We start from the raw sequence: 12154 nt of genomic DNA on the forward strand, positions 1-12154 counted from the left end.
CATTCAGGGTAACTATTGAAAGGCATGAATTTAGTGCCATTGTATTGTCTGTAAGGTGACTGTTACTGTATATTGTCTGTGTTCCTTTCTGGTCTATGCTGCTTTTAGGCTCTCTCTTTGCTTAGAGGACCCCTTTCAATATTTCTTGTAGGGCTGGTTTCGTGTTTGCAAATTCCTTTAGTTTTTGTTTGTCCTGGAAGCTTTTTTATCTCTCCTTCTATTTTCAATGACAGCCTAGCTGAATATAGTATTCTTGGCTGCATATTTTTCTCGTTTAGTGCTCTGAAGATATCATGCCAGTCTTTTCTGGCCTGCCAGGTCTCTCTGGATAGGTCTGTTGCCAATCTAATGTTTCTACCATTATAGGTTACATATCTCTTCTCCCGAGCTGCTTTCAGGATTTTCTCTTTGTCTCTGAGACTCGTAAGTTTTACTATTAGATGTCAGGGTGTTGACCTATTTTTATTGATTTTGAGAGGGGTTCTCTGTGCCTCCTGGATTTTGATGCCTGTTTCCTTCCCCACATTAGGGAAGTTCTCTGCTTTAATTTGCTCCAATATACCTTCTGCCCCTCTCTCTTTTTCTTCTTTTTCTGGGATCCCAATTATTCTAATGTTGTTTCGTCTTATCGTATCACTTATCTCTCAAATTCTGCCCTCATGATCCTGTAGTTGTTTCTCTCTCTTTTTCTCAGCTTCTTTATTTTCCATCATTTGGTCTTCTATTTCGCTGATTCCCTCTTCTGCTTCATTTATCCTAGCAGTTAGTGTCCCCATTTTTGATTGCACCTCATTAATAGCCTTTTTGATTTCGATTTGGTTAGATTTTAGTTCTTTTGTTTCTTCAGGAAGTGTGTCTGTAATAACTTCCATGCTTTTTTCAAGCCCAGCTAGTATCTTTAAAATCACGATTCTGAACTCTAGGTCTGACATCGTACTAATGTCCGTATTGAGTAGGTCCCTGGCAGACGGAACTAGCTCTTGTTCTTTTTGCTGAGGTGATTTTTTTCATCTTGTCATTTTGTCCAGAGGAGACTAGATGAATGAGCGAACAAAACGCTAACAGGTTAACAACGTCCCCAGCATTTATACTCTAAACAAATCAGAAAAGACCTGAAACCAGGGAAAAGAAAGGGAAAGAAAGAAAAAAGAAAGAGAAAAAAAAGAAAAAGGAAAAGATAAAAACAAACAAAAACAGAACAAAACAAAACAAAAAAAAAAAAAACAGAATATGACCAAACATGATCAGGCTAGTGCATAGATCAGTGCCACACAGTAGATTTTGGGTGTGTTTTGTTCTGTTAGAAGAAAGTGCCTCTAAAATTTTAAAGTAAGAAAGACTTATATATGTACAAAATAAGGGTTGATACAATGAAGGGATGGAAGATGACTGTAAAGATGAAAATTATAAAAGATTTTATAAAAGGAATTGATAAGAAGTTGTTTGAAAAAATAGAGAAGAAGATTTAAAAAAAAAAAAGGGAGAGAATGTGATCAGGTAGGAGACTAGAACAAAGCCATACACTAGTGATTTAGGGTATATTTTGATCTGTTAGAAGAAACTGTATCTCAAAATTTTAAAGAGAGAACAACTTATATATATATGCCAAAAATAAGGGTATGTACTATGAAGGGATAGAATATGACTCTAAAAATGAAAAATAAAAAAATTTTTTTTCAAAAGGGATTGATAAGATTTTGTTTGAAAAAGGGAAAATTAAAAAAAAAAACAGTTAAAAAATTAACTTTGCAAAAGTAATGAATCATGGTAAAAAAAAGCCATGATTTCTATGTGCAGTATTCCCCTAGCGCTGGAGTTCTCCCGTTCTCCTTGATGGGTAAACTTGGTCTTGGCTTGCTGGCTGTTCGTGCTGATCTTCTGGGGGAGGGGCCTGTTGCCGTGGTTCCCAAATGTCTTTGCTGGAGGCGGAATTGCCCTGCCCTTGTCCCTCCAGGCTAAGCAAGCTGCTCGGGTTTGCTCTCAGGAGCTTTTTTTCCCTGCAAGCTCTGTTATAGCTTTGGAGGACCAGGGTGAAAATGGTGGCCTCCCAATCTCCACTCGGAGGAGCTGAGAACTTGGGTCCCCGCTCCTCAGTGCGCCCCCAGAGAAAAGCAGTCACTCCTGTCTCCCCGGTCTCCGGCTGCACTCCGTGCTCACCCGGCCGTGACTGAGGTTTCTATCTCTCGCAGCCGACTCAGTGTCCAGTCTCCAAACCCAGCAGATCCCTGCGGTGCGCTCCCGCGCCGCTCCTCCCGGGGGAGGAGGGGGAGTCTCCCCAGATCTGCCGCTTGTTGGGTCCCTGCTGGAGGAGCGGTGGCCCAACTGGGCCACGGATCACAGTTTATGGCAACCCCGAGCTGAGAGCCCACGCCTCGGCTCCGTCTCTGCAGCCGGCTTCCCCGCTCCAATACCTGGGAGCTCTGCCGCACTCAGGCACCCCCGGTCTTTCTGTGACCCCGAGGGTCCTGAGACCACACTGTCCCGCGAGGGTTCCACCCCCCGCTTAGCCACTGGAGCGACGTCCTTCAGCGGAGCCGACTTCTAAAAGGTCCGATTTTGTGCTCCGTGGCTCTGTCACTTGCCAGAAGCGGCCGACGGAGGCCCCCTCCCCTGCCGTCTATCCTCCCGAATATCGCCTCGGATTCACGTCCCTGCACGTCCTACCTTCCAGAAAGTGGTCGCTTCTCTGTTCAGAGAGTTGTTGCTACTCTCTTCTTCCATCTCCTGTTGAGTTCGTAGGTGTTCAGAATGGTTTGATCCCTATTCAGCTGAATTCCTGAGACCAGACGAAATCTAGGTCTCCTACTCCTCTTGCCATCTTGCTCCGCCCCCCAAGCTCCTCTTGGTCATTTATTTCTAAACAATTTTCTTTTGCTCTCTTCTTTTACTGAGTGCTAACAGAAGAATGTTTTACAATTTCTAAATGCATGTATTTGGGGATGTGATGGTCCTGGGGTTTTTTTTTTTTTTTTTTTTTTTTTTTTGGTCCTGTTTTCTTAAGTTCTAATTTTAATGTAGTCTTGTCAGACAAGACAGTCTGTATGATCTATATTTGATCCCTTGATATCTGTATGACTTAGATTCTGTAATATTTGTGGTCTCATTTGTGTTGAATTTTTAAAAATCTATGTTGCACATGCTTTCAAAGAGAAACAAAAGCAATATTGTCAGGTGGAGTGCTAAAAAGGCATTACATCAAAATTGTTAATTATGCTCATAGCATTTATACCTTATTAATTTTCAGTTCTTGATAGAGTGCTTTCTGAGGCAGATGTGTTAAATCTCCCTGATTGTGGACTGGATAATTTTTCTTTTTAGTTCTATTAATTTTTGACTTACATTCTAAAATTCTGTTAGGCATGTATAGGCTCAGAATAGTTCCATCCTCCTTTTTGCCATTACATAACATCCTTGTTTACTTATTCTTTTATTCTTGTCTGTGTAATGTGATATTCATATTTTCTACAAGAGCTGCTTTTGATTAATGTTGGTTTTCTATGTATTTGTGTATTGCTTTAGTTTCAAGTATTCTGTTTTACATGTACCTCTTGTAAGCTAAGAATTTTATTTTTATCTACATCTAAGAACTTGTGCAAGGGAACTGGCCGATTGTACTCCTCTTTTTAAATGTGATTACTAATATATTTGGATTTATTGTTACGGCCTTTGAGCTTTACCTCTGCCATGATTTCTTTTTTTTCTTTCCTAGCTTCTGTCATACTGGTTGAGAGTATATAGGTTTATAGCAGGGACGGGATTTCTTCTTTATGTTGCTGAAACTAGAGTTCCCCTAACTTGAGTGAGTGCCAGGCCAGATGGCAGGGGCAGGCATAAGTTCTTCTTTAGTGGCTCTCATACTTCTCCATACAACCCTTTCAATCTGTCATGGAAGGATTATTTTGTTCAGTTGTTCCTTCATTCACTCATTCAACTAATATTGACTGAGGGCCTGCCAGGTACTAGGTTTCGTACTAAGTGCTAGATGGCATGTTGAATAAAATACATGTGGTTTCTACAGTCTAGTAGGGGAGCCACTCCATATATGTACAAGGACATAAGTACACAGTTTATTGTGAGCTGTAAAGGAAATCATTTGTGTGCAGTGAGAGAAGACGGTAGAATGGGGTTTACTCCAACCCAGTGGCCAGGCTTTTTGAGAAGGATACGTTTAAGTGAAAGAATACATAGAGTGGGAGATGCGGTGGGGTCTGAAAATTACTCCCAGTATGTGTTCCTCCCTTCTTCCTTGCAATACAATCCCAAAGTGCGGGTGGGCAGAGAGACCACTCGGAATAAACCTGACAGCCTTCCTTGTAGTTGGGTGTGGTCATGTGAGGAAGATTCTGGCTGAAGGGGTGCATAGGGAAGTGGTGTGCATGACTTCTGGGAAGTATCTTTAAGGGGAAGGCCATGACCTTTTCCTTTCTCTCCTTCCAGATGCCTAGAATGAAACAATGACAGCTGGAACCAGAGGAGATCTCTTGAATCATGATGTGAACTTGAGGACAGAGGCCAGGAATGGTGAAGCAATAAGAAAGATAGTGGGAGTGTGAGTAGTTGGTACAGTAGGATCTTGTTCCAGCCCCATTTTACCTATGAAGATTTTTACATAAAAAAGAAATACATTTCTACATTTTCGACCTTTGCTATTTTTGTTTTTGCTAAACTCACTCCTGAAAGCGCAGAGTATTTCAGGCCCAGGGAACAGAAATCTTTAGAGTAGTGACTCTCGGACTTTAGAACTCAAAAAAAAAAAAAAAAAAAATCACATGGAGAGCTTGTTAGAACACAAACATCTGGATCCCCACCCCCGCTGCCAAATCCTGATTTGTTAGGTCAGCAGTAGAACCTGAGAATTTGCGTTTCCTATAACCTCCCAGATGATGTAGAAGACCCTTGTCCCACACACTGTTCTAGGGCTCTGCGTCAGAAAAGAGTTCAGTACATTTAAGGAACTGAATCCAGGCTAGTTTCAGAGAATACTGGGAGGCGTGGAATAGGCTGGAAAAGTAGGCAGAGAGCCAGATCACACAGAGCTTTGTAGTCCAGAAAGAGGAATGATTTTCTTCTAAGTGCGGGAGGAAACCACTGAATAATATTGAGCAGGGAAGTAATCACATCTAAGGTTGTAGGGTCATTATCTCCTACCCGGAGAATGGATTGCAAAGGACTTGGATGTTATACCAGTCATCAAGGCCAGAAACGCTAGTGGCTTGTCCCAGGGTTGTATCAGTAGAGATGCAGTCAAGATATTTTGGAAGAATAACAAATACTTTGCTGAAGATGCAGTGTGTGGAATAAAGGAGGAGGAGGAATCGAGGAAGTAGAATGATTCTCAGGTTTTCATCTTGAGCACATGGGTGGAACCTGCATAAGATACGCTAAGCAGATTCCTATGCAACCGACCACAAGCCAGAATTTCCAGGGGTGGTAGTCTACCACTCCCATTTGGGAAATGCCAACCTTTCAGATTATCCTTCCACCCCAAGCTATTCACTGCAATTGCCCAATAAGCCTCTGGGTGGGTTGGCCCCACCCACCTGACATCTCTTCATGAGCATTTGTGCCTTAGATGTGGTTTGGAATTATTTTGCCTGTTTTCCAGAGACAATCTCCAGAGTTTTATTTTTGTGTGTTTGTGTATGTTTGTCCTCCCTTTGGCAGAATACACTGCGATTCTTCAATCACAGGGCACAAAGAGTTCTCAGAATTCTGTAGTTCTGGAGGTGTTTGGATGTCTTGGCCAGTGTGTCCAAACGGCCTATTTTCTAGCATATTTCAACTGTAATTCACCTCACCATGGGATGACACTCACAAGAAAAGTCATTACATTTTCTTTGGCCTTACTTCCCGTAACTTCTTGTGGCTCATAGAGTAATTGTTCTAAATGTTCAAAAAGGCCCTGTATGATCTGACTCCTACCTACTCCTCCTGGCTCATCTTGGCTACTTCCCCCCAGTTTCTTTCCACTGTAGCTATACTGAAGTTCTCTCAGTTTATAAATTCAACCTGTTTTCTCCTGCCTCAGGGCCCTTGTACAAGGTATTTGCTATTTGTAGAAAACCTTTCCCTGTTGGTAACCTAGCCAATTCCCAATCATTCAGCTGAAACTTGAATAAATGACACTTCTGTGGCTCTCCCATACTTTTTCCCATCCCCCTAGACTGGATAGATTTCCTTATTAAATGCTGAGACTACCTGAACTGTTATTTTTCTAATTTACCCTATTCAGTTCATTTTCTGTAGGTGCTGGTCTGTCTTTACTACTTGTCTTCTCTAGTTGACTATCAATGCTGTGAGGTCAGAGACTGCATCCATCTGCCTTGCCTTTGTATATCCCCAGTGCCTGGACTGCAGCAGGTTCTCACTAAATACTTTGTTGGTTCACTGATTGATTTCAACAACTGAGATACATTTAGTGTTTAACACTAGAAAGAACCATCAGAAACTTCTAGCAGCTCAGATTATTTTCAGCTCTGAGATCATGCACTGATCTTATGTGTATTCCAGTGCATCTGGTGGGCAATGCAATACAGCTTCCCACATTTTCATCTTGCTGTTTTTTTCTTTTATTTCCAACAATTTCAAACCGATGTTTACTTCCAAAATTTTTTTGCGCAGGCAAATTATTTCCCTGTTTTGTTCTTCTACCAGTTTCAATACAGGGTTCTTTTCTATTCAAAATTTCATCCCCTCATTCCTGTTTCTTTTTCCCTTTACTAGGAGTACTTTCTGGACTTTATTTTGAATATTCCTTTACAGTCAAACACTGTCAATTCTTAAATACTCTGCCCCCACTTCAAAAGAACAAGTAGGAACATTCTCTACATGATACTCACCCGTTCTGTGTTTTTTGTTTGTTTGTTTGTTTGTTTTTTTCCAGCTCCCTAGATTAAACTTAACTGCCTCTATCTGCAGACTGTAAAATTTCTCTAGCTGGGAGGTTTTCTGCTCTGTGTACTTTTATGACATTTGTAAGCATTAATGATATGCTGCAGCATTTTGTAGAGTACTATAACAGAGAATTACATATTAGAGAAAAATTAAGACCATCAAGTCTGTCATCAGGCCTTAGGAGAACTGCTGAATATTTCAAATGCGTTTAGGATTTCTATAAAATCTGGCCTGGCATTTATATGGGGTTCCAAATAGTTTCTATTGCTCTCATCTTAATGGTTACCCCATTTCATGTGCTCTGGTTTTCCATTTTGCAGGAGAAATCAGCAAAAAGAAATGTATAGATCGGGTCAGAGCTGGTAAAGCCAAAATTAGACTTTTTGCTTTCTCAGTTTAAGAAGTGAAGAGAAAAGGGGCGCCTGGGTGACTCAGTCTGCTAAGTGTCTGCCTTTGGCTCACGTCGTGATCCCAGAGTTCTGGGCTCGAGCTCTGGCACGGGGCTCCCTGATCGGTGGGGAGTCTGCTTCTCCCTCTCCCTCAGTCCCTCCCCCACTCCCCCCACTTGTTCTCTCACTTTCAAATAAATAAATAAAATCTTTTAAAAAAAAAGAAGTGAAGAGAAAAACCTTTAGCTGCCCAATCTTCCCAAATGGTTGAGATGATTAAATTGTAAATATCAACTAATATCTCTAACAGAAAACAAAAAACTAAAAGATGTTAATTTGCTAAAAGGCTAGAAACTGAAAACTCCTCTGGCCCTTTTGGAATATTTATCCAGTGCACACAACATTCCTGAAGAAGAGAAATTATCTCTATGTGGAAGGTAAACAAAACAAAACAAACAAACAAAAAAGTTGCAGTAAATTAGGTAAATTGCCCCAGGTCTTCTGGTTAGAGAACTGTATGAGATATAAATCTATACATAGATTGTTTCTATAGAAACACATAGAATGTTCCATCATTTGTGCTCTTACTAAGACATGAATAATTATAATTCAGACCAGCTGTCTGCCTTCAAGGAGCTTATATTCTAGTGGGGGATGGAGAAGTAAACCAATAAGATCTTCAAGAAGATGACCTGAGAGATCTAGGTGCTGGGAAAAACATCAAATGGGACAAAGTGAAGAAGAGCAAGTTGGTGTAGGTAGTGGGGCTGAGGGGAGAGTACTTGATATTCATTTAAAAATTATTTTTAGATTTTTGTTATGGAAAAATTCAAACATACAAAGTAGAGAGAATAGGAAAATGAACCTCCATGTAACCGTAGCATCCTTCAACCCTGCCGACTCATGGTCAATCTTATTTCCTCTCTGTCTCCACCAATACTGCCTGATTATTTCACTTATAAATATTTCATGATGTATTTCTGAAAGAAATAACCATTTTTTTCTTTTTATACAAACCACACCACCATTATCACATCTGAACAGAACTTAATATTTATGATATGATTTTAGAATTTACATTTGTGGGAAGGTCTATTGGAGGCGATACAATTTGACGAGATCAGAGTGAAAAAAGGAGCCAGCCTTGAGAAGACACGGGGATGGTACCATACTTTAATTTTTGGTTTTTGTTTTTTATACAAATTCAAAAGTTTATTAGCTACAGGAAAAAAGTGATTGCTCTGAATCAATTCCTGTTGTTCCTTGCCAAACATGAAGCTCACAGAACTTTTTCTATGAAGGAACAGAAGATCTATGTTTTTGGTACAAGGTATGCTGGTTGACAGATGGATGTAGCTCAATCAATGAAGGACTATACTTGCCTCAAACGTGCAACACAAATATAGCAGCCCCATGAACAGAAGGTTCAAAACCAGTCCTGGAATAGAACCAGCTCTGAGCCCTGGTTAACCTTCTGTGTAGAAGATTACATCCGAACGACCAACAAAATCTTTCAGCTGCTTCCTTGTTCCAAAGCTGGCCAGACTAGAGATCTGGCTTTTTCGTTATTTCTCTTTTGAAGCTCTCCTTAACCACACCTTTCTGGAACCAAGAGACAAAAAATACTCTTTAAAAACCATTGGATTGCTTGCTACCACTTTGAGAAACATCTTTGTGCTTACTTGTTCTTTCTCTGGATGAAGATCAGCCAAACACAGAAGCAGCATTAATGTTCCTTTGCTGGCAGTTCCGTCCAACCTCCCAGGAGAAGGCATTTTGCCAAGCCCTCCTCTGCCCATTTGAAATTCAAATCCCTGAATAAGCCTCAGTGCCACCTTTGTCCAGAAACCTCAAAAGCCCCAGTCCATGTCGATCTGCCTTGAAATTATAAAGGGACATATTACTGCATAGGAAGATAAACTGTGTTGAAATAACATCCAGGGTGGTGGTTAAATAAATTCAGGAAAACCAGGACATTCACTGTGAAGCCGAGACTCTGTCCTCAACTTACCTCCCAGGCAAGAGGCGGGCAGACAAGCCACATGCTGGGGGTGGACACTCTTGAACTAATGACTTCAGTGGCTGTTTGACTTCAAAACAACTAAGCTCCCCAATTTCTAGCAGCCTCTGAGCTCTTGTTCCAGGCATCTCCAGAGATGGGATTAAAGCTTGAGCTTAAGAAAATTTTGGTTAAGTTGGGAGAATCCCATGTCCGTTTTCTAGCTCAGGGATTTTGTTGCTGTGCAGCCTTGGCCATCCTGAACTTTATTTTCCATATCCACAAAATGGGACCATTCAGGTTGGATTATACAGTTGTTTTGAGGATAAACTAAGCATGGGAAGATGCTTTGAGAAGTAAAAGGCCCAACGTAATGTAAGCTTTGAAGATCGGAAATGTGCTAGGAGGCCATGCGGCCATACTTTCCGATTGCTGAGGGATATGCTTGGCCCGTTTGATTTCAAAGGAATTGACCAGGCACCTACTCTGCACTTAACATGTTTTCCCTGGTGCCAAAATGTGTGTGGGTATGAGGGGTGGTGGTGGGGAAGACAATAGACACACAAAATGATTAAACAGCAATATATTGCTCCATGAATCCTTGAGCAAGGTTAATTTCTCCAAGCCTGAGTTTCCTTATTAATTAAATGGGGACAATAATAAGACCTACCTCATACAATGCTTGTGAAGATTAAAAGAGAATAAGCAAAGCATTTAGCCTAGTGTCTGGCACAGAAAGCTCCATAATTCTATCTACTTTTAAAAAGACTTTTAAATTTTTCTTCCTCAATAAAGGCAGTAAAATTCGGATTTTTTCCTCCCCTCTATCAGCTTTAAGAAGAGTGGATTTTTTTTTTCCTGTCAGTAATAGGAGCTATGAAGTTTGCTGAAAAGGAGTTGCTGTGCAAGAATAACTGAGCAGAAGTCTCAGCAGGTGTGGGGAGGGCATGGAATGAGGTAGGGGAATAGTTAGGCCGATTAAGACATTATTTTAATGATTCCCAAGACAGAGGCACGGAAAATGTGATTGAGAAGGATGATAAATGATGGAGTCAGGTCTCAGAGGAAAGAAGGGCCAGGACCAAGAATGTAGGAGTTGGTGGCAGACATGAACCACCCTCTCTGTCCCTCTCCTTTCTGTGGTCAAGGGTGGTTGGCACCACCCAGTCATGGTGGCCTTTCTTACCGAGCAAACGAAGCAGAGGTGATTGCCTCTGGCTCACACTTGGCACGTGTCATGTGCTCTCTTTAGAGATGGAGGAATTACTCTCAGGAGGGAAGAGCATGACTTTTCCAGAAGCAGGAGCTAAGGGAGACACGGGGTGAATACAGTGAGCAATCTCAAGATGCAAGCAGCTGGTTAATTTCACCTGCCTGTTCCATATGGGAACCTGGCTTTTGATTTGAGCTCACAGGAGAGCAATGAGGTGGGGGCAGCAGGGGCTGAGGAACAGAGAGATGGTTTAGATCAGTCTACAGAATAACAGTGACACAGATACTTCAAGCAATTATTATGACTAGGCAGTCCATTAGGTGCTTTGCATGTCTTTTCTCCTTTAATCTTTCCAGTGATTTGATGAAATTAGTCATGTTATTACCTCCATTGTGTAGATAAGGAAACTGAGGTTAAATAGCCAAAATTATTTAGCTAGTCAGTAGCAAAACTCAGGTTTGAAGCCAGGCTGTAGGATCCTGGAGCCCAAGCATGAGCTCAACTGAGGATTTTGAATATATTAAGGAAACAAGAAGTGGATAAAACCCAATGAAGGAGAAAATGCAATGGATTTTGCACTTATGCCCAGGGCTTCATATTTATTTATTTAGTCTTGAAAATATGTTTTTATGGTAAACAAAACTAAGGAAGAGTGAAACCGCTTCTTTGACATAAACTATGACAAAAAGCTTTACAACTGATTGTGTTTGATAAGGAAGACTATTTCTGTGTGTGTCTAAAGGAGAATTGATTATAAATGCCACAGTGAAAATTTGTCTTTTCAATGATATCCTCCTTCAAGTTACCTGTTGATGGTTGATGAATGGTAATGGAGAGTACAACAGAGTCCATCTGTTTGCGTGTCTGTGGAAACCTACCTGTCTGTGTTACACTGTCTAGTCATCCTGCTAAAAACAGCTAGACATTACACGAAGAATTATCCAACCACAAAGCAGCTACGTGATTACTTGGAGTGATTTGGTGGTCATATCATATTCCTTTGATTCATTCTTATTTTTTGCTTTCAAGTTTCATTCCATTGAACCGTTTAGTGGTTCTTCGTAGCGGAGCTTATAAAATAGGAAGACTTTATCACCAGATGTGATATTGTAATGTTATAGATGTGTCAGTCGTCCTAAAGAAACACAGTACTAGTGCAATATCACTCTGCACCCATATCTCTATTAAATAAGACCATCTTCTGCTAGATGGCGACTTTCAAACATATTCCCTTTCTCATTCAACAGCGCAGAGCATCCATGCAGTCAGATGTTTATTTATTATGCAATTCATGCCTCTGAGGATTTACTTTTTGTTTCATGTTTCTTATCAGTGTCACTTGTAATCAATTACTTGTATAAAACGATGGAACACCTAATTTATGACATGATGACACACAGTAGATACAGCGTTTCTATCTAGAATTCAGCTGAAACCCTGCGTTAGTTTTCTGCCAGAGCAAAGAGAGGGCTCTGGGGATTAGAACCAAGATGAATAAAGCATATTTTCTTTGTCTTAGTCCCCTTTCCTAACTAGTTCAACTTTTAGAAATAACATTGGCTAGCCAATGAAAACACTCCTTTGATAAAGGCTAAGAATTTAAGATAAAAAACAGCTGGGCAGGTTTTTTTTTATACAAAAGGAAACAACTTTGAACTA

This window comes from Zalophus californianus, chromosome 1 (assembly GCF_009762305.2).
Source record: "Zalophus californianus isolate mZalCal1 chromosome 1, mZalCal1.pri.v2, whole genome shotgun sequence".
Taxonomy (NCBI): Eukaryota; Metazoa; Chordata; class Mammalia; order Carnivora; family Otariidae; genus Zalophus; species Zalophus californianus.